Source organism: Ahaetulla prasina, chromosome 1, assembly GCF_028640845.1.
Source record: "Ahaetulla prasina isolate Xishuangbanna chromosome 1, ASM2864084v1, whole genome shotgun sequence".
Classification (NCBI taxonomy): Eukaryota; Metazoa; Chordata; class Lepidosauria; order Squamata; family Colubridae; genus Ahaetulla; species Ahaetulla prasina.
Window position 1 is genome coordinate 160,167,698 of NC_080539.1, and position 23,675 is coordinate 160,191,372.

A 23,675-nucleotide genomic window follows, 5' to 3' on the forward strand; every position below is an offset into this window, starting at 1 on the left:
ACTAATAAACTAATACATATAACAGTTGATCTATTCTAAGCAAATGAGTTAATTTTGCCATCTCTGTTAGTTCCATCATTTTTACCAATCATTCCTCCATTCCATAAATGGATTTTTAGCTTTCTCTTTTTATTGCCGTTTTTATTGCTGCCACCAAGTATAGACCCTTGGTGATTGCCTGAATAAGTCCCTGAAGTTTTCTTGTCAACATTTTTCAAAGTGGTTGGCCATTGCTCCTTTTCTAGAGCTGAGAGAGAGTGACCGGCCTAAGGTCACCCAGTTGCTTTTATGCCTAAGGCATGACAACAACTCACAACTTCATAGTTCCTAACCTGATGCCCTTACTACAATACAAAAATGGTTCATTGAATGATTAGAAAAACTTTATAAAGGTCATAAAATGTGGCAAAATGCACTTACCAACTTGTCTCACTTAGCTACTGAAATTTTGGGCTCAATTGTGGTCATAAGTCAAGGACTACACGTAATTTATACATAAATAGTTTTGCCACCTACTTTTTCATTTAATTTTACATTTTATTATTTCATTTCATTTTTAATATCGGTTAACATCTCTTCACGTCTTTTAAAACCATGTTTTAACGATTAAAACTTGACACAATAAAGATGTGAAAACAAAATAGCAGTAGTAAAAAAAAATTGTATAGGAAAAATAAAAGCCAAACAAAGACAAATGCATTTAAAAGTTTCTGTACAGTATATACCTTTTAAGCCAAAGAGGAGGAGGAGGAAGAGGAGGAGGAGGAGGAGGAAGAAAGAAAAAAGAAGAAAGGAAGGATAAAAGGAAAGGAAAGGAAAGGAAAGGAAAGGAAAGGAAAGGAAAGGAAAGGAAAGACAGGACAGGACAGGACAGGACAGGACAAGACAAGACAAGACAAGACAAGACAAGACAAGATAAAACAAGAAAAAGATAGATCATAGATCCTTGTCCACTGCCAGATGTGTTTCACCAGAAAGGCCTTCTGAGATCAGGGGACCATCACTGAAAAGATGCTCTCCTGGGCAGCTCCTCACCACACCTTGGCATGGAAGGGAAAAAGAGCAAGTTACCTAAGGATATATTTTAAATATGGATAGTCCTTGTGGGAAGAAGTATCCTTCTGTCTATTTCACATCAAGGTAGTATTCTAAAAGATTAGTTAGTGGTGAACAGTGGTCCTCTAGAACTTTTGTTCTACACCCTTTCATAATTCCTTGCCAACATAGTGGCTTGGGTATATAGGAGCTAAAGTCCAACATACTTGAAGGATATCACCCCTGATCCCTCTGCGTTCGTCTCGGCATACAAATATACCGTTATTGTGCTGAGCTTGTTCTATGCTATTTCATAGTAATTTAAAAAGCGATTAACTGTAAGAAACATCAAGACAGCATAGGGAGCGTGAGTGATTCGGTTCTCTGATCTCATTCCATTACACAATTGTTTTAACAGCTCTAAGACTGCAGCTTCAAACAAAAATAAGCTTCAAGGAACTTAAAGGCTATTAAAAACTACGTGGAATTGTTCTATTTTAAGAAGAGAGGGAGAGCTAGGACTGATCCTGTTTCTGAGGTCCTCTTTCTGAGGTCTTTTTGAGGTGAAACAAAGGGTGGTGCCCATTCAGTCCCTGATGTGATGGTCCCTATAGGTAGTTCTCATTTAGTAACTGCCTCATTTAGTGACTAAAGTTATGATGGTGATGAAAATTTAACTTCATGACTGGTTTTCACACTGATGACCTTTGCAGGTCTGTAAGCAAAAGTACGCTGATTTAAGACCATAAGCACCACCATGGTTTCACTACAACTGTCTTAGCAACAAACAAGTTGCTAGTCCACATTGTGTTCGCTGAATGAGGATTGCCTGTAATTTTAATGTTGATGGAATCCATCTCTTTCTGAAGAAGAAAGAAAAACATTGTGGATTAAATCCCTCAATAGACAGATGCAGGTAGTCCTCAACTACAATTCAATCCAAAATTTATGTTGCTAAACCAGACATTTGTTAAGTGAATTTTGCCCCATTTTACAACCTTTCTTGCTACAGTTGTTAAGTGACTCATTGCTACTGTTAAGTTAGTAAGATGGTTGTTAAATGAATCTGGCTTCCCTATTGACTTTGTTCGCTAGAAGGTCATCACATGACCCCCAGGACACTGCAACCGTCATAAATATGAGTCAGTTGCCAAGCATCTGAATTTTGATCACATCACCATGGGGCTGCTGCAACGGTCGCAAGTGTGAAAAACAGTCACTTTTTTTAGTGCCCTTGTAACTTTGAGCAGTCACTAAGTCGAGGATTACCTATAGTAACAACTGCATGCAAAGTCCAGCAAAATTGATGGCAGTTACTTTTTTTTAACTGACCAGATCCACCCAAGGAATAACTGCCAAGTTATTTCTTAATTCGTTTGCAATATTTTGTACTTTGCCTGAGTTGAATCTCTGGGCAGATTTGGTTTTTTGTAACAGAATAATTATGCATCCACATAAATAATGCATCCACATAAACTTCTTATATATATTGGTAGATGATATCTAAATTTATTAGTACACACAGGAATTTTAAAACGAAAATAGAGGCCCTTTTCTGGAAACTAAATTGCATTGCAAAGCATTTTTCTTAAAAAAATCCAAGGTGGAGGCAAGGGCACTGTTTTCCTTTGTAGCAGGCCAGACTTCCAGCTAATATTTAAAATTAAAAGGAATGTTTTTGAAAATGTCCGAAGGGGGAAGGGAGGGGTTTGTGGCATAGGCAAGCAACAAGGATGTCCAATGGACAACATGTATATTATAACATCATTGCACTGAAGATGTGTTCATCTACTTATCTCTGTAGGTCAGGCCTGTCAAAGTGGTGGCCCATGGGCTGCATGCATCACGTGCAGGCCACGCCTACCCCAGCTCCGCAAAGGCCAAAAACGTCATGATACATTACAATATGTCACATGACACAATCGGGTTTGACACCCGTGGTGTAGGTCAACTGTATCATTTGCCTGATGTCATCACAAGACACATGTTGTGCACCCCGTTTTGTCCTCTATGGATATCCACAGCCTGCAGGCATATGAAGCTCATGAGCATCTCACTGTCTGCCCTCAATATATAAATACTGAAACCTAAACCCAAAGGTGCTTCTTCAAGAAGCAACTAGACTTTCTTCATTTTTTCTCAAAGACGTTTCGCTTCTCATCTGAGAAGCTTCTTCAATTCTGACTGAATGGTACAGAACGGAAGGATTTGTATTCCTTGTAGACATCTGGTCTTTTTTAATTGCCTCTTGAAAAAAGACCTTTGGGGCAATCAAATGATTTGGATGTCTGAGAATCTCCACAGACGCTGAAAAGCTAGGATTTTAAGGAACCTCCTCTCCTACATCTATCTATCTATCTATCTATCTATCTATCTATCTATCTATCTATCTATCTATCTATCTATCTTATATACATATACATATACATATACATATACATATACATATACATATACATATACATACATGTATACATACATATATATATATATATATATATATATATATATATATATATATATATATATATATATCTGAGATTTTCACGGGTGTTTGTATGTAGGTCTTTGGTTATTCGGGTTTTCTCCCACGTAAAATTGGAAGTGTCTTGGTGACGTTTCATCATCTTCAGGCTGGTGTTTACAGCTTCATGCTTCTAGGAGCAATGTGTGACCGCAACTGTTTCTTCCTTTTAACTGCTAGTGGAGGTTTGAACTGATTGGTTGGGAGTTTGGCTGTGTTCTGATTGGGTGGAGGTGTGTTCTGATTGGTTGGGGGTTTGGCTGTGCCAAATCCCCAACCCTAACCCCACCATCCAATGAGAGCACAGCCAAACCCCCAACCAATCAGAATACACCTCCATCCAATCAGAACACAGCCAAACTCCCAACCAATCAGTTCAAACCTCAACTAGCAGTTAAAAGGAAGAAACAGCTGCAATCACACATTGGTCCTAGAAGCATGAAGCTGTAAACACCAGCCTGAAGATGACGAATGAGACTTCATCAAAACGTCGCCAAGACACTTCCAATTTTACGCGGGAGAAAACCCGAATAACCAAAGACCTACATATATATATATATATATATATATATATATATATATATATATATATATATATATATATATATATATGTCTGGCCTTGTTTCGCATCCTGGTATGGTAGCAGCCGGATTGCTAACTGTTTTGTGTACAGATAGTCGTCAACATACAACCCCAATTGAGTCCAAAATTTCCATTGCTTTGAGGCAGTTGTTAAGTAAGTTGTGCCTTGTTTTACAATCTCTTTTGCCATAGTTGTTAAGCAAATCATTGCACTTGTTACGTGAACCAAATGGTCATTATGTGAATCTGGTTCCTTCCACTGACTTTGCTTGACAGAAGTTGGCTGGGAAGGTTACAAATGGTACTCACATGACCCCAGGACAACACAACTGGCATAAATACATGTCAGATGCCAAGCCCCTGAATTTTGATCATGGGATGCTGTCATAAGCCTCTGTTTCAGTTGTAACTTCAAAAGGTCACTAAACAAATGGCTGCAAGTAAAGGACTACCTGTATTTACACAGCCACTCTTCAGATATAGGATTCACCCAGAGTATTTTGTAAGTCAGACAGAGTGACATGAACAAGCCTAATAAATAAATATAAATAAATAAAAAGGGAGACAAGAACATTATGAATTACAAAGAGCCTCGAAAAGAGGCTTGAGAATTTTAAAGAGCAAAAAGCAAAATAGAAAGTTGTGGTGGAAGTTTTCAAAGATGGAAGGCATGGAGAAATTTAGCAAATGCAATGCTTTAAACTTGTTTTAGTTATCTTTTTGTTATTTCATGCCTTAATTTCTTTGGTTTACTATTTTTCCACAATTTTTCCCTGTGAGGTAGGTAGAGCTGAGAGAGAGAGAGAGAGAGAGAGAGAGAGAGAGAGAGAGAGAGAGAGAGAGAGAGAATGGCTGACCCAAAGTTTCCCACCCAGCTTTCATGGCTCAGGTGGAACTAGAACTCACTGTTCCTGGTTTCTAGGCTGATGTCTTATCCCCATGCCAAAGTGGCTCTCTGGATTACTGGAAACTGGACTACCTTGTGGTCTCCTGTCCGTCTACTAACTAGGTTCAATTTCTCTCAGCTTTTATCAATATCAGCCAAGATTACCTTGTGCCGTAACATTGGGACAGCCATGGGTCCTCTACCCCAGGTATTCCACTCCGAAATACTTGCTGCCTATCCAAACTTTCCTCTGCAGATTGAGCAATAATTAGGAAAGGCTTATTGGAAAACTCTTTTGAAATGTTTGGCAGATTATAAGGAATCTGACAAACACTTCCCAAAGGGTCATTAAATGCGATTCAAAACATCACATGATTTTTCTCTTCCCCCTGATCCCCCCTGCCCACGAGCACACACAATTTAGCCAAATTCCTATGGCCAGGAAGGCCATTGCCCTGTACAGATTTCAGCCCTGTTAAATATGCTGCAATCTTTCCACGCAACCTTATTCAGGAAGCTTCCTTTGTGGACTGATGATGAGTCTCCTCTGGTTATCTCAGAGCCTTTTCAACTCAGGGTTTAACATTCCTGATTGCACAAACAACTCTTTATTCAGACATGCTGAGGTTTTTTCCCGACTCCAGACATTGCCACATCTCTTCCTTGTGGAATCTCCCCATCCTGGCATCCCACAGACAAAGCATACACATGTAAGATACCGGTCATCGCTACTCAGCTTCAACTACAGAAGTACTCCCTTTGTTTTGAGAACTGATGTAATACTTCCTTGTTCATTTTTCAGCAGCCAGTGTTCAGGAAAGCTTGTAAGAGGTGCACAAGCCTTATTTGTCTTTTACCAACCCTACCCCATGTTAGAATAGAATAGAATAGAATAGAATTTTATTGGCCAAGTGTGATTGGACACACAAGGAATTTGTCTTGGTGCATATGCTCTCAGTGTACATAAAAGAAAAGATACCTTCATCAAGGTACAACATTTACAACACAATTGATGATCAATATATCAATATAAATCATAAGGATTGCCAGCAACAAGTTATAGTCATACAGTCATAAGTGGAAAGAGATTGGTGATGGGAACTATGAAACGATTAATAGTAGTGCAGATTCAGTAAATAGTCTGACAGTGTTGAGGGAATTATTTGTTTAGCAGAGTGATGGCCTTCGGGAAAAAACTGTCTAGTTGTTCTGGTGTGCAGTGCTCTATAGCGTCGTTTTGAGGGTAGGAGTTGAAACAGTTTATGTCCAGGATGCGAGGGATCTGCAAATATTTTCACGGCCCTCTTCTTGATTCGTGCAGTATACAGGTCCTCAATGGAAGGCAAGTTGGTAGCAATTATTTTTTCTGCAGTTCTAATTATCCTCTGAAGTCTGTGTTTTTCTTGTTGGGTTGCAGAACCGAACCAGACAGTTATAGAGGTGCAAACTTAGAGAAGTTACTTTCTGTTTCTACCTTTATTATGAACGTCTTTAAAATGCCTTAAAAGTAATTGATTTCCGGTTGCTATCATACGTTTTCTGGAGACGCCAAGAGCTATAAAATTATTAAATGCCATAATATTTAACAAAGTGAAATAAAGATCCGAAAAATAATTTCAAGCAGTTGTTACAACAATCAGTCCATGCCACTAACCTAATATCCTTCAATGGCATCAACATTGAGATGAAAAATGGGCACATTGTGCAGAGATACTATAAACCTCAAACCGACTCACAAAATCAATGATAAGAGCACATCATGAAACGAATGAGGATCACCACTGCATCCCATTTCTATTTATTAACATGCCACCGTGGCCCCAATTGACCTTGATGAATTTCCTTTCAGTTCAACATAAACCGTTGCCGTTGACAGTAATCCCAAACTTGGATTTCAAGCTTGGGAAATTTCATCCTCTTATGATTACAAAAGCCTGCTATTATTGGCACCTAAATCATTTCCTCCCCCCACTCTGGGATTAACCATTTTCATGCATTTTTATACTCACCTGCCTTTGAAATTGGAAATTGCAAGAGAACTTTAATCCATCTACAGTTTTTTTCTGGGAATTAGACCACATTGCATTAAATCTCTCCTTAAAAATACCAACATTGCTATAGTTACCAGGTTGGTTCTGGAGCCAATTCAAAATACCCGTTCGGACTTTGTTGCATTAAATGGCTCACACAGCCAGATAAATTTGGTGAAATTGATAGATTTGGGAGTCTTGGTTAAGTCTACTCAGTTTAACATAAAGGCTTAGTGAGACAAGGATGGTCAAAATGGTTGCAACTCTGCACCACATTCATGTGGTTATTAAAGTGATAAATTTCATCCCACCTCTTCTATAGTACAAAATGTGTGGCCTCTATTTATTTTTTTTCCTGATACCTGTAGCTGCTCCTTTTCATGCAAACCTTCATCCAAGATATTATTTTTCTTCCATCTGCCTATGGATGACCTGATAGGCCACCAAAACATTCTGCTACCTGAGCAGGAAGTGATGTCTCTGATTTGCAATGAAAATAAACTGTCTCCCTAGCAATAAGCCCTGCTAAACCCCACTATAAATCAGTCTAAATGAGACCCCCCGGGGTTGAATTTATTGGGGCAACTGAGACAGATAGATCATAAGTAAGGAAGCAAGGCCCACTTGATGTGGTTTGGTTCCCATCCTCCTCTTTAGCAATGGCCCTAGTGTAAAATTCATTAAATTTAAAAAGACTTTCTTTCATTGGTCCTACAGCTCTATTTATTATCCTATTTGATTTTCTGAGAGGACAATAAAAGTGCCCCCCTTTTTCCAGCCAGTCACACTTGTTATCCTAGGATAAAGAAAAGAAGACTTAGGCACAAGAAAGTGTTCAGAAACGGGTTCAGTTCATATCTCCAATTGCATGTCACACACAACCATACACAGAGTATCATCTTTGGGACAGCTAGATGGCTTGTCCTTTTCTCAATCTCCTGATATGTGGATTAATGGCTTCTGTCTTTTTCATTAATGGGTAGGAAGCACTGAATGACAGCTCCTTTGATCTTACTCTCATCATTAGTAGTGAAGGGACAAAGGCCCAAAGAAAGACCATCATTGCTAGTTTCCAGTTAATAAGGGAAATTGGACGGAACTTGATTTTTTTCTTCTACGATGAGGGTAAAATGGTTTCTAAAATTCAAAACATACAATGCTTGATATTTATCCCTGTCTGTATTTTGTATGATTTTTCTGAAGTTTAGAGAAATACTGCTCAAAGACTCTGAATAGGTATCATGAGCTCCTTTGGTATTGTCTCCTCTAGAATGTGACTATAGCAGTGATGGCTAACCTTTTTGACATTGCATGCCAGGAAGGGGGGAAGGGGCGGTCACACGCGCATGTGGCCACACCCATAATTCTATGCACCCCACCCCCACGCATGTGCGTGTTACCTCCCCCCGCTCCCCCGCTCCTGGCACGTCATAGCCCAGTAGGCCCGTTTTTCTCTCTTACCTGGCTCCAGAGCCTTTCTAGGAGTTGGGGGGGATGAAAACGGCCTTCCCCTCCCCTGGAGGTCCTCCAGAGGCCGAAAATGGTCCATTTGCCAACTTCCGATGGGACCAGAAGGCCTGTTTTTTGCTGTCCCCATCCTCCAGGGCCTTTCTAGGAGTCTGGGGTGGGCGAAAACAGCTTTCCACTTCCCCCCCACAGAGGTCCTCTGGATGCCAGAAACGGGTGGGACCGGAAGGCCCGAAAATCAGCTGACCGGCATGCACATGCGCACCGGAGCTGAGTTTGCGCGTCCACTGATATGGCTCTATGTGCCACCTGTGGCACATGTGCCATAGCTTCGCCATCACGGGACTATAGGTTAGGAGCTGGTCACAACAAACTGGCCAGCACTTCCACTCTGAGGGGCATGAAAAAAAAAAAGGAGTATACCCACTCTTGGGGCTTCAAGTTGCCTACCTCTAATTTTTTGGATTTTTCCAGAGAATTTTGCTGCTCTCCTTAATATATGGATATCTTCAGTAAGGTACACTGGCAAGGCCTTGTTTCTTCTTCCATTGGTCTCCTTCCTTTTCTGGTTCTTCATGGATAAAAATGAGCTCTGCCTCTCATCCATACCTTTGAATTTTTAAAAAAACTCCTTTGTGTGTCCATGAGTCTTTGTAGGAAATCCTTTCCTGCTGAATTCCCCAAAGTGTGTCTTAAGAAGGAGCTAGCAGTCAACAATAAGATGTGGATTGAGAAAGAAAGAGGGAGGGGCTGGTATGGGCAGATTAACTTTTTGGTGGAAGTGTCTAGCTGGCCATCATTAGTTGTAGTCTAAAAGATGTGGATAAGAAAACTAGTTCAACCATTAATTTTTCATCAATTGAAATTCTTTTATTTTGCAGTAGCATTTGCAATACAACAGGCTGCTTCCCGTGTAAGCATCATGGTTTTCATAGGAGTCTATAGTTTTGCCTGCAAGCCACCAAGTACTGAGCATATTTGTGGTGGACTTGAATGGATTAACCCAAAGCTGTCAGTGAATAGGCATGCCTTTTAGACAAGAGAGGCTGGATTCATTAAGTTTTGAAATAATAAACTAATATCATTATGCAAGAACAATTTAGTCATTCAAGCCTCTGATGTAGACCAGCTCTTCGTACTATTTGATATGAAGGATAAGAACCTATATAGAGGGGCTTTAGTTGTTAAAATGTCTTCACATTACTGCAGTTTTGCAGGATTCAATCATTGTTATGAATGAAGGCAAATGTATGTGTCCCAGGATAATGTTGCAGGATCCAATGTGGGTCGGTCACCGGGACCAAAGTCTTCCAAGCTTTTGGACTTGTGCTAGAGCCCAATGGGTTCAAAAGCTTGGAAGACTAAACCTCTGGTCCCGGTGACTGATCCAGATTGGATCAATCATTGTTGTTTGTTTTTAAATTGCAGTGTATTCATTTTCAGTCATTCTAATACTGGGCAACCAGTATTCTAAATGATGTACTTAGTTTATTCATATAATTCAGAAGTCCATCTCTTTTGTGGTAAACATTTCATACAATAAAGAAAAAGAATACCGAATCCTCACTATTGTGTTGGGGATAGATAGGGATCCTTCCTTCTCTAAATTTCAAGAAATATATCAACAAAATATATTTTTTTAAAAAATGGTTTAATTATGACAACACTGTATCAAAAGCAATTGCGGTTGTAAACCATATATCATTTATTTATTATCTATTTAAACCAATCCACAGGAAAAAAATACTTTTTTTATTAATCATAATTATATGGAAATTTGTGTAAACAACTGATAGGGTGGGGAAAGAGAGATTTTCAGTAGCATTCAAAATGGCAAAAAGGAGAGCAGGGATTCTCCTATGCCAGGTTTAACTTCAAAATACTATCAAGAATATTATAGATTGAAAGTTCTGTAGGGAATGTCTTGATGAATTATAGGATAAGGCAACCATGAATGGACTGTAACCTTCCAGATGATCACTAGATTGCAGTAAAGAAGTGGAATTTTAAAATCTCTTTATTAACATCTAATGGTTGCCCAGATTTGCATAGCCCTGATCTATGTGGAATATAGTGTTTGATTAGGAAAAATAGACAGGAGTCTCATACTACAAAATTCTCTTTGTGGTGTAAATGACATTCCAATTATCTAGATTTTATAAATAATAAAGACAAGATAGAAAAACCTGCACATGGATTAGACAACAAACGTAAGTATATGATATCATCAAGAAAGTGAAAGAATTGAAGTGGAAATGGGAAATGGGCACATAACAAGAAGAACTGATGGCAGATGGACAGACAAGGCAGTCATAGAATGGATCCTATTTCATGTAGAGTAAGTAAGCACACTACAAGCTATCACTGCAGAAACCATTTTACTAGAGAGTGAGTAATAAAAGAGGAACATGAAATGCATCATAGGAACAATAGAGATGAATCCTAGAGTGGCAATGTGATCCAATAGAGAAGAATGATAGAGCTAAATATAAGGTAGACAAAATACCTTTTTATCAGATCCCACTTGATAAAAAGCAATCAAGAAAGAGACCTAAAACAAGATGGAGCCACGACATCAGCAAGTGTTGTGAGCCCAATTGGGAAAAGAAAGCTCAGGACCGTATTGGTTGGAAACATGCAGAAGAGGCCTTCATCCTGCAGTGGATAGGCAATTTTTAGAATGATGATAGAAAACACAAAACATTAGAAATACAAGACCACATATTATCATATCATAGTAGTGACTACTAGCAATATTGGCTATTACGCTGATGATACAATTCTTAAGAGCTAGAAATAATCAAGAAGATATGATTCCTCACTTCACAGAAGTTTTTATTTGTTTTAGACTATTTTTATATTCTTCCATTTAAGAAGTCAAAAAGTAGCATCCACGATTAAAAAAAAAGAATATACCTAAAACAATCCTGATTAGCTATTAATATTGTTTTCTAGTATAATAGAAGACTAAAGAGGCCAGCACAGAAAATTTTATAATAAGCAGAGGAAAAATATGCCAACACTATATGTTCCCCCACCTCAAAAACAGCTTTATCAGACTGTTAGGAAGCAAAAACAACAGTAGGGCATGTTTTAAAAAAAAGGTGGAGAAGATGGATTGATTATATTCAAAACAAATATCAGACCAAGAAGTACCAAATAGCTTATGAATGAATAGAAAGTAAAAATTGTATTTGTATATTTTTCTTTATGTGAAAGGGGAGTTAAGGCTCTAGGGGAGGGATGGGAGTTTATGGATAGTTAGTGTATTCTAGCTTATGATTGTTAGATGTTATACCCTGTATTTTGCTCTGGGAAGTCCGGGGGGGGGGATTGGGGGGGGGAGGGAGGGAGAGGGGAGGCATTTGTGGAAATTTTCTGTAAAACTTTTTAATAAAAAAAAAAAGAAAAGGGAAGAAATGCAACACTTATAGATTTTCATGGTTTGTCGCCGACTTCATTAGATGTATGAACTATTATCACAAAGTAGAAGCATGAACACACATGTGAATAAGTAGGACAGGGAATGGTGAAAGTAAATGCAGGAAGTGATAGTTACATATAGCTAAGCAGTCACTCACAAAAGAATGGTTTAATGTGACCCAAATGTTTTTACACTGATGTAATGGAGATAAAGGAAGGTAATCAAGCAATTATCTTAGGTGTGAAGACAAAGGTGTTATCACAAGGTCTTTCCGTCCTGCTGGTCTCATTAAGTTGCACAGTCTTCAAAAGCAATCAGCTTGTCTTTACCGTATTTTATAACACATGCTTTGAACATGGCAAGCTGAAGTTCAATAAACTGGAGGACCCAAGCACATTTTACCCGCCCAACCCCTAGTGTCCAGGCTTGGCGATGCTGCTGACCCAGCACTTCTGACATCTTAAACCTAGAGGGGTGATGGTAGGGAAGTGGTTATTGCCAACCAGATCATGACAAACATATTGTTTGACTTGCAAACTGTGGCTCCCGTAATTAGCCAAGCCTCTACAACTAGCTAGTTGTACATTTGTATTGCTGTCGTAACAAGCAAACTTATCCAAGCTGGAGGATCAGGCTGTAGCATAATGAGGCCTGCTTGCAATCAAGCTAAAAGATCCAAGGTCATCAAACTCTCTGATCCACCAGGATATGCCTTAATGGGAAGCAGGAAATTCCTGAGAGTAATCATTCAGGCCGTTTCTGACTGAAGACACCGAAATAGTCAGCCGGGTACACCGAGATATGATTAAGAGCAGACGTGGTCTAGGAAGATCAGTCACTGAAAAACAAACCTTTGTGTTTGCAGGGTCATCGGATTTGACGGCATCCATCTGCGTAACCATCTGCTCAGACTAGAGCCGACTTTTTGGTCAGAACCATGTGACCACAAAAACTTCAGATGTGTAATGTGTGCAACTTGCACTGCCTGGTCAGTCAGGAAGTTCTTAATCACTCTCTATTTTCTCCCAGGGTCAGCTTGGCTATTGACTTAAGTAATACCATCCTTCGCTTCCGTCCAGTTGGAGAGCCACAGTTAATGTCTACCACTTGAGACTCTTGATAGACTGTAGGATTATGAGATTTGATGATGCTGTATTTTCTCCTTCAAAAACACAACATAATCTTCATCCTAATCATCTTGGGTCCATGGCCAAACCAAAAGGAATGGTGTCTAGGAATAATAATAATAATAATAATAATAATAATAATAATAATAATAATAATAATAATTATAATTATAATTATAATTATAATTATAATTATAATTATAATAATTTAATTTGTATACCGCCCTTCTCCCGAAGGACTCAGGGTGGTGCACAGCCAAAATAAAAGCAAAAACTACGAATACAATACTAAAAACAATCCTTAAAAAACTTATTCAATTGGCCTTAAATAAAATATCTTCCTATAAAATTACAAAAATTTAAAACCCATAAAATCAATTTAAAATATTAAAAATTCAAGCCAGTCCAGCAAGATGAAATAAATAAGTTTTAAGTTCGCGGCGAAAGGTCCTGAGGTCAGGTAATTGTCGAAGTCCAGGGGGAAGTTCGTTCCACAGGGTAGGAGCTCCCACAGAGAAGGCCCTCCCCCTGGGGGCCGCCAGTCGACATTGCTTGGCTGACGGCACCCTAAGGAGTCCCTCTCTGTGAGAACGCACCAGTCGTTGGGAGATAGACGATGGCAGTAGGCGGTCCCGTAGGTATCCCGGTCCTAAGCCATGGAGTGCTTTAAAGGTAGTAACCAACACCTTGAAGCGCACCCGGAAGACAACAGGCAGCCAGTGCAGTCTGCGCAGGATAGGTGTTACATGGGAGCTTCGAACTGCTCCCTCAATAACCCGCGCAGCCGCATTCTGGACTAACTGGAGTCTCCGGGTGCTCTTCAAGGGGAGCCCCATGTAGAGAGCATTGCAATAGTCCAAACGAGAGGTAACGAGAGCATGAGTGCATAGGGCATCCCGGTCCAGGAAGGGACGCAACTGGCGGATCAGGCAAACCTGATAAAAAGCTCTCCTGGAGACGGCTGTCAAATGGTCTTCAAAAGACAGCCATCCATCCAGGAGCACGCCCAAGTTGCGCACCCTTTCCATCGGGGCCAATGACTCGCCCCCAACAGACAGCTGCGGCTGCAGCTGACTGTACTGGGGTGCCGGCATCCACAGCCACTCCGTCTTGGAGGGATTAAGCTTGAGCCTGTTCCTCCCCATCCAGACCCATACGGCTTCCAAACACCAGGACAGTACTTCGATAGCTTCGTTGGGGTGGCCCGGGGTGGAAAAGTACAGCTGCGTGTCGTCAGCGTACAGTTGGTATCTCACCCCAAAACCACTGATGATCTCACCCAGCGGCTTCATATAGATGTTAAACAGGAGAGGCGAGAGGATCGACCCTTGCAGCACCCCACACATGAGGCGCCTCGGATCTCTGCCCCCCTGTCAACACCGTCTGCATCCGGTCAGAGAGGTAGGAGGAGAACCACCGATAAACGGTGCCTCCCACTCCCAGACCCTCCAACCGGCACAGCAGGATACCATGGTCGATGGTATCAAAAGCCGCTGAGAGGTCTAATAGGACCAGGGCAGAGGAATAACCCTTATCCCTGGCCCTCCAGAGATCATCCACCAACGCGACCAAAGCCATCTCCGTACTGTATCCGGGCCGAAAGCCGGACTGGAATGGGTCTAGATAGACAGTTTCATCCAGGTACTGGGGTAGCTGACATGCCACCGCACTCTCTACAACCTTCGCCGTAAAGCGAAGATTGGAGACTGGACGATAATTTCCTAAAACAGCTGGGTCCAGGGAAGGCTTTTTGAGGACAGGTCTCACCACCGCCTCTTTCAAGGCAGCGGGAAAGACACCCTCCTGCAAAGAAGTATTTGTAATCCCCCGGAGCCAGCCTCGTGTCACCTCCTGCGTGGCCAGCACCAACCAGGAGGGGCACGGGTCCAGTAAACATGTGGTGGAATATAGGTAGTCCTTGACTTACAACAGTTGGTTTAGTGACCGTTCAAGTTACAATGGCGCTGAAAAAAATGACTTATGACTGTTTTTCACAGTTACAACCATTCTAGCAACCCCATGGTCATGAGATCAAAATTCAGATGCTTGGTAACTGGTTCATATTTATGACCGTTGCTGGGTCCCAAGATCATGTGATTCCTTTTTGCGACCTTCTGACATGCAAAGTCAATGGGGAAACCAGTTGTACTTAACAACCTGGTTAATAGCTTATCAACTGCAGTGATTCACTTAACAACAGAGGCAAGAAAGGTCATAAAATGGGGCAAATCTCTCACTTAACAACATAAATTAATTTTATACACACACACACACAAATGGCAAATTGTTCTCCTCTAACACATTAGAAATCTTTTTCCTCCAACAATTTCAGAGTAACATATAATCTTATTATGGAAAAAGAACTATTGTACCCAAAAAATATAAAAAGCCACTATGCAGTACAAAGGCACAGTATCTTGATGTGCTTACTAATACTGTCTGCTGAATCAGGGTGGGAACTGTAATGAAATGAATGTGCCACCAATCATCATATAAATGTTGCAGCATATATGCTTATGGCAGATGTCAGGATGTATTGGCATTTGTGCCATGACATCAATGCACATGTCATCATTTTGGCATCATTGTGGTTCATTAAAGATGCTCCTGCCCAGAACTAAGACCATTTTGGACTTCTCAGCAAACCTCATGGATAAGATTGAGATGGAAATCTTTGTTCCTGAGCCTTTGCTTCAGTGGTTGCCACTTCCCCCTAAAAGCCAAAGTACAGATAGTCCTTGACCTATGACCACAATTGAGCCCAAAATTTCTGTTGCTAAGCGAAACAGTTGTTAAATGAATTTTGTCCCGTTTTATAACCTTTCTTGCTATAGTTGTTAAGTGAATCACTGCAGTTGTTAAGTTAGTAACATGGTTCTTAAGTGGCTTCCCCATTGACTTTGCTTGTCAGAAGGTTACAAAAGGGGATCACATGATCCTGGGCCATTGCAACCATCATAACTGTGAGTCAGTTGCTAAGTGTCTGAATTTTGATCATGTGAGCATGGGGATACTGCAATGGTCGTAAGTGTGAAAAACAGTCATAAGTCACTTTTTTTAGTGCTGTTGTGACTTTAAACAGTCTATCTGTATTAACCTGATGCTTAAGAGCAATACATTTATCCAAAACTAAAAACAGGAATGAGGAACATGACAATTAGCTCAATAGAAAAATAATGGTTTCACATTACAGTACAGTATTGCTTTGGTAGCATTTAAGCTTGATTCACATGCACTTACAACTTTTTGAAGTAAGTACTGTAGGCAAATTTCATGTCTGCTATTGAATGACATAAAAGTCCATTGTTTCTCTGGGGACTCCAAGCCTTGTTCAGGCATTACCAGAGGTGGTATTCAGCCGATTCGTACCAGTTCGGGCAAACTGGTAGTGGCGAGTGCAGCCTCGCCCCTCCCTGCCCCGGTGTAATGCCATCCTATTTAGTCATGTTTTCGAGGCCGGGCGCATGCGCAGAAGGCACACATGTGAACGAAGCGCATGTGCGGAAGACCGGGGTCATGCACGGAAGGCGCACATACGAAGCAAGCATCGACGCAGCAAACTGGTGGTAAATATGTGAAACCCATATTTACTTCAAAAAATGCAGAAAGTATGCCTGAATATGATGGAAGGCCATGAGCACCAGCTCTGCTCCAAACATCTCACATGGACCAGCTCCACCCAACCCATTCTGGCTTGCCACACCTCCAGCACAACCATCCAAAGAGAGATTCTTAGAGGAATTGGTTCATTCTGCTGCAAAACAAGACCAGAGTCAATAAAGACAGCTGGGGGCCATTCCATGTGAAGCCTCATTCACTTTTTACTCGAGTTTTGAGTAGTCTTTCCCAATCTGGCATGCAACACACACAAACACACATGCACATAAATATATCGATAGTGTCCAGGGGTGAATTGCTCCTGGTTCGGACCAGCTCACCCAATCCGGTAGCGATGGCGGCTGGTGGTTCGGAGAACCGGTAGCAAAAATCCCTGGCCCCGGCCCCTGCCTCTGCTGAGCCATCATTAGAGGTGTTTTTTTTTTTTACTTTTAAAAGCAGTTTTCTTCAGCCAAAAACATGCCTTTAAAAGTAAAAAAAAAGCCTTTGAGGATCCCGCGGCTCAGCTGAGATCATCACAACCCTTTAAAAGTTTTTTTTTTAACAAGCTCTTCGGGGCGAAGAGGTTGTAAACACAAAAGGTTTTAAAAGGCTCCTCTGGCGATCCCAGCTGAGTTGCCTGATCACCAGAACCTTTAAAAAACATATTTTCTACAAGCTCTTCGGCCAAAGAGGTTATTCAAACAATCATTTTAAGAGGTTCTGGGCTGCGATCAGGCAAATTCAGCTGGGATCATCAGAGGAGTTTTAAAATATTTTTTTCCTCTGGCGATCCCAGATGAGTTTCCTGATTATCACAGGCTTTTAAAATCATTTTTTAACAACCTCTTACAACAGCCCCAGCCCATGCCCACCCAATCCCCCTCCCTACTTACCTAATTACTGCTCCTTTCAGGCTCGCTCTGCCTTGCTTTGGCTGCTGCAATCAGTTACATCAGCTAGCAACTGAATCTGCCTGCCTGCAATCCATTTCCTCCGTGAATCTGCCTGTCTCCAATTGGGTAAGTAAATGGGGGGAGCTTTAAAAAATAGTTAATAGGTTTTTTTTTAAGGAGTTGGGTTTTTTTAGATAGCAATTTAAAGTTAAGGAAGTTTAAATATAGTTATTACATACTCATGCTCATATATATGCTTTTATATTGTATAATTATTTCATACTTATGCTTATATATACTGAGTGACAAAATAAATAAATAAAATAAATAAATGAAATAAAACAGGGGTCTCCAACCTTAGTAACTTTAAGGCTTGTGGACTTCAACTCTGGGAGTCGAAGTCCACAAACTTTAAAGTTACTAAGGTTGGAGATCCCTGATCTAAAAAATATTAATAAAATAATAAAATAAAATAAAATAAAAGCTTTCTGAGATTTGGTGTGTTTCTGTAGTGTTTCACTCTAATTACACAAACACACAAAATCTCACAAAGCTGTATGTGGCACTGTGTGTGTGTGTGTGTGTGAGAGAGAGAGACTCAGTTGTGTTGTGTTTGTGTGTGTAAATGTGAAAGTTGGTTTTTGAGCTTTTTGTGGCTGTATGAGGTTCCTGCTTGTTGCAGGGGCCATTTTGGGTGAAGTGCAGCTGCTTATACATTGTGTGTGAGTCAGTTGTATTGTGTTGTGTGTGTGTGTAAAGTGTAAAAGTTGGTTTTTGATACCTCTTATTATTTTGTATACTTTGTTTATTACTTTTATTATTTATTGTTATTGGCCATGCCCACCCAGTCATCTGTCCACCAAGCCATGCCCATCAATTAAGCCACACCCACAGAACCGGTAGGGAAAAATTTTAGATTTCACCCCTGGTAGTATCTCCCAGAAGCCTTAGCCAATTGGCCACACAGATCAAGAGTACTATGAGCCATGATCCTGATATATTGGGAGAGTACCAGATTCAGGAAAAGATAATAATAGAAACAACAACAACAACAACAACAACAACAACAACAACAACAACAACAACAGAGTTAGAAGGGACCTTGGAGGCCTTCTAGTCCAACCCCCTGCCCAGGCAGGAAACCCTACACCATCTCAGACAGATGGTTATCCAACATCTTCTTAAAAATTTCCAGTGTTGGGGCATTTACAACTCCTGCAGGCAAGTTGTTCCACTTATTGATTGTTCTAACTGTCAGGAAATTTCTCCTTAGTTCTAGGTTGCTTCTCTCCTTGATTAGTTTCCGCCCATTGCTTCTTGTTCTACCCTCAGGTGCTTTGGAGAATAGCTTGACTCCCTCTTCTTTGTGGCAACCCCTGAGATATTGTGGTAGGAAACACCTGAGTTAGGAGCTTCTCAAGGCCTCAGTCAGCCTCTCCAGAATGCCTCCAAAAATGCAGATGTAGCTTTTAATACAAGTGAAGGAAGAAATGGTTTAAGACAAACAGTCGTCTTTTTAAGCAGATTAATTAAACTTTAATTATGTACATTAACATGGAATCAAATTTAGTGTTTGTCCTGGCCTTACCCATCAGCGGTGGGTTTCAAATTTTTTTACTACCTGATGTGGGTGTGGCTTGGTGGGCGTGGCATTGCTTGGTGGCCATGGCTTAGTGGGCGTGGCAGGGGAAGGATACTATAAAATCTCCGTTCCCTCCCCACTCCAGGGGAAGGTTACTGCAAAATCCCCATTTCCTCCCCATCAGCTGGGACTTGGGAGGCAGAGACTAGATGGGGGGTGGGGCTAGTAAGAATTTTTACTACCGGTTCTCCGAACTACTCAAAATTTCCGCTACCGGTTCTCCAGAACTGGTCAGAACCTGCTGAAACCCACCTCTGTTACCCATCCTTCTGAGTATTGGAAAAAACCAAATGCAGTTTTAGTCTTTAAAAGAAATGAGAACTCCTGGACTAATGGCACCCTGCCAAAAATACCCAATATTCTCTCATTTGTGATGTCAGTTTTGACATCATTATTCCAACATTATTGGAAAACATTCCATTTCACACTGATTGACGGATTGATTTCTCATATGGCACCCCGTCATAGATTTCCTGAAGAACTGCGTATATTTAGACTGTAAGAATACAGACAGGACTTGCCTGATTGAGCATATAAAAACTGCTTTGGGAAATACTTTGGTCTGAATAATACAGTAAGATACTTTAAGTAAGATAAACAATAATATCAGAAATGAGTTCAATTGCATTTTGATTTTTCTTCCATAGTGGCTTTGCATTCTCAAATTACCTGGGATCAATGGAATAATGGAGCCCTCTTGAGAGAAAAGGGCAAAAAGTGCCTTTGCCTTTTCCCTCTTCTGTAGCCTTAAGAAACATCTTGGTGGTCCAAGTCACAAGAGGCACATTTTAGTCAAGCTCTCCACAAACACTGAATGATAGAATGGCTAAAAGGCCTACATTGTGAATGCCTGAGATTTGAAATTTCAATTTAATTAGAATAATTGTTTCTAATGTTTCACCAATCATCTCTGATCAGGATATTATATGCTGCAAGCCCAACTGGAAACGATTTTGAGTGAGTTCCTATGTTTTTCTTAACTAATTATAGGGATTGCAACATGGGAAATGAATATACCTGGTATATTTATACTGCTTTGAAAACAGTTGTGACTTAAATTGGTTGTCATTATTTCTCTGTTGAAGGTGTTGAACTTTCTATTGTATTATGTTTAAACAAATGTGATAGGAATTTGTCATAAGACCATACAGCATTCATAAAACCTGGGAGATACAGTTCTCCCCCACACAAAAATTGCAAAAGCACTTAGACTTATACACTGCTTCACAGTGCTTTACAGCACTGAAATGAAAATATAATGAAAATATAGCCACTGCTTCTCCTCACCTTGACAGAGCTATTGCTTGGACACATTTTCAACTGAACCCTTAGTTCATTATGAAAGCTTCCAGCGACATGAAGTCTTTCTAGTCATCAATGAGGAGTAATTATGTAGATTTAGTCATAAATGCAATCAACTTAGGACCAAACCTACCGCTACTAAATTTTAGCTCTACAAAATTACTAGTTTGAGGTTGGTGCCATTGTAAATGTCAGTTAGGGCCAGCCTTACAACAATGTGGAATAAGGAGGTGGCTACGAATTATCACACAGGGCAGACGCGGGAATATGCTATTGCTTTATGGAGCTGGACATGCCATGCCTTTGACCTCATGATCCATAGACTATCCTGTTATTCTCAGGAACAGTTGAGAAGTTAGATTCACTTTCTCAAGTAGATGTTTCTGTTGATGGGAAGTTAGATTCACTTTCTCAACTAGGGGGTTCTGTTGATGAGATGGGTTGGAGGCAAAAAAAAAAGGATCTTTTACTAACTCTAGCACAGAGTGCTAAAAGCAATACCACAAAGGGTTCAGAGACTGTATGGCAGAATAATGAATCTTGATTGTCTCGCAATCAACAATTGACTTGCATGTCAAGGATGACCCATAAGAAAGAGAGTGTTGCTCTTCCAATGTGCTTATATAACAATGCTTTTCAAGCTTTGGTCACATTCTTTGCAATGATAGTGTCAGCTCTGAAAGCCATCTTTTACTTTGGATCTTCAGGACTGCCACATTTAATGCTATGGAAAACTGGGAGGGGGGATTGTATGGAGGAGGGGAGATATCCAGCCATAATGATGAACGTATCTTTTCTTTTATGTACACTGAGAGTATATGCACCAAGACAAATTCCTTGTGTGTCCAATCACACTTGGCCAATAAAAAATTCTATTCTATTCTATTCTATAATAGCATTTTTTTCTCTGAGACTCAAGGACATCCTGCCCTGCACTTGGAGTGGTGTGACTGGGAGGCATCTCAGTTGGGATGGTGCATTGATTGGACCATGTGATGGACATGTGGGTGCAGGGGAAGAGCCTTAGACTTTCTTTTGGATGGGGAAAACCTGGAAGCTTTCAGATTCAGGTTTTCCCAGATGTGCCAATATGACATCTCTAATAAAATGGAACTTTGAGGAACGTCTAGCCTCAGAGTCTTCTTTTGCTGGGGGTGTTACTTGGAACTCTGACATATAGACTATAATTATTGTAGAGGTCTCAGGGAAACAAGGCAGGGAGAGAATCCCTTGATTTAAATTCATTAAACTGCTTGATATAGGTCAGGGGTAAGCAACCTGCAGCTCTGGAGCCGCATTTGGCTCTTTCACCGCTCTGCTGTGGCTCCCTGTCGCTCAAAATATGTGTCATAACCACCAATGTACGACACCTGCTGGTATGCAATATACTGAGCTTTTCAACCCCCGGTAGGCCAACCATGGATAAATCCAAGAAAATAAAAGTTTCAGAAGAAAACAGAACATTTAATTCAACTACATATGCTAGTTTTGTGGCTGCTCAAGAAATAGTCAGGCACGGGAAAGGGTTTTGTGGCTCCCGGTGTTTTCTTTTCTGTGGGAAACGGGTCCAAATGGTTCTTTGAGTGTTTAAGATTGCACACCCCTGATATAGGTGAAGCTTAGTGGTGTTTTTTTTTTAATTTCTTTATTTTTCTCCCACATTAGAAGATATATCTCCTCATGAAAAGAAGGAAGGGGAAAAAAAAGACAATATAGCCTACTAGGGTGGATCAAACTGACGAGTTATGTTAAAATAAGATTGCAGCAATAACAATGTATTGCAGAGAACTTCTGTTAAGTTTCCTACTGGGCCACGCTTATTTTGTGGCTTTGGGCGTGGAATTTCATATTTTGATTTGGTTAGATTTGGGCCCACCAGCTTCCCTGCAGTATTGTGGAGCTAGGATGGGGATACTGGAAGGGACTGAGATCACTTCCTTACTAGCCAAAAGAGTGTTCTGAGAACGAGCCAGGCGATAATTTTAAAAGGTGTTTAGCTGTTACACTCAGTTCCTTAGAAGGGATCATAGATAGATAGATAAAGATCATAATAACGTAGATTATTCAAGACATGCTTGTCCTTCCTTAGGCACTTTCATTGCAAAGTACAAAGTTGTAACATGTCCCGAACACTCCCTAATAGACCCATCCTTTCTCCAGAGAATAATCCCACACAGGTTAGACTGCAGTAACCCAGTTTAGACAAAGAAAATGGCAGATGTATCTTCCTTCAGACTCAGCATCGACAACCACTTTCTGGGAAGGAAATTCTAACTTTTTCCCCCTCCTCCAGTCAACCAATTATCTTCAGTATTAGGCTACCTTTACCTGATATTTGGGGTTTTTAATTCTTTAGTTTTGTGGGAAATCAACGATACTATGCTCTAAATTGGTTTTAATTAGGATGCACTTCAAAGTGTTTATCTACTTCTGTACCGTCTGGTTTTTCCTGTTAATCTGGTGCTACCATACACTTTGCCTAAGGATTATTTCCTTCTGGAACCCAACCACAACAAGATCTGGAAAAGGGATTTCCCATCTGAGCAGTTTGTTTTTCAAGCAAACTTTCAAGTCAACTTGAATGACTTCAGCCAAAAAGAGTAACACACACATACACCCATTCAAAATTGTGTAAGAGTGAAGAGAAAAACAAAATTCTCCCCAATTTTTAACTTGCCCTAAAGCACTACATGCTGTGCCGATGACAGGGAAGACTACTTGTTTTTTTAAAATGTTATTTATTTTACAGCCTTTCCCCTTATTTCATATTTATATGGGCAGCTTCACAGATAAATAGCTTAGTTACCTATTACTTAACCACCAACTGACCTCAATAAAAATTTAAAAGCCAACGGACATCATCAACATCTGGAGGGCCATTTTTTTGAACCTGCATGTTATTGCAGGTTGGAGCTCCACGTATACAAACGTTTCTTATAGACACAGCTCATATATACCCTGTAATTCTGCTCAATTTCAACCCCTGTGACTATAATGACATTTCAGTTCTCTCTGCTCAGCTGAGAGTGAGGCCCAAACTCAAAGAGATTAAAAAAAAAAATGCCTCTAAAGTAATAATATCTCAAAATAAGCATTTGCTTGCTCTCTGGCTCCATACCAATATGTTGCTTTATTTGGGTTCATTTGCTTTATTGTCTGTCA

The 23,675-nt window shown here is 40.3% G+C and overlaps 1 long non-coding RNA gene across 1 annotated transcript in view; it reads left to right on the top strand.

Moving 5' to 3' along the window:
- Window positions 1-23,675, top strand: part of LOC131188857 (uncharacterized) — a 45,711-nt gene that overhangs the window by 16,472 nt on the left and 5,564 nt on the right. The window contains exons 2-3 of the long non-coding RNA XR_009152852.1: window positions 12,815-12,937; window positions 17,590-17,695. This is a non-coding gene — a long non-coding RNA (uncharacterized LOC131188857). The remainder of the gene's footprint in view (window positions 1-12,814; window positions 12,938-17,589; window positions 17,696-23,675) is intronic.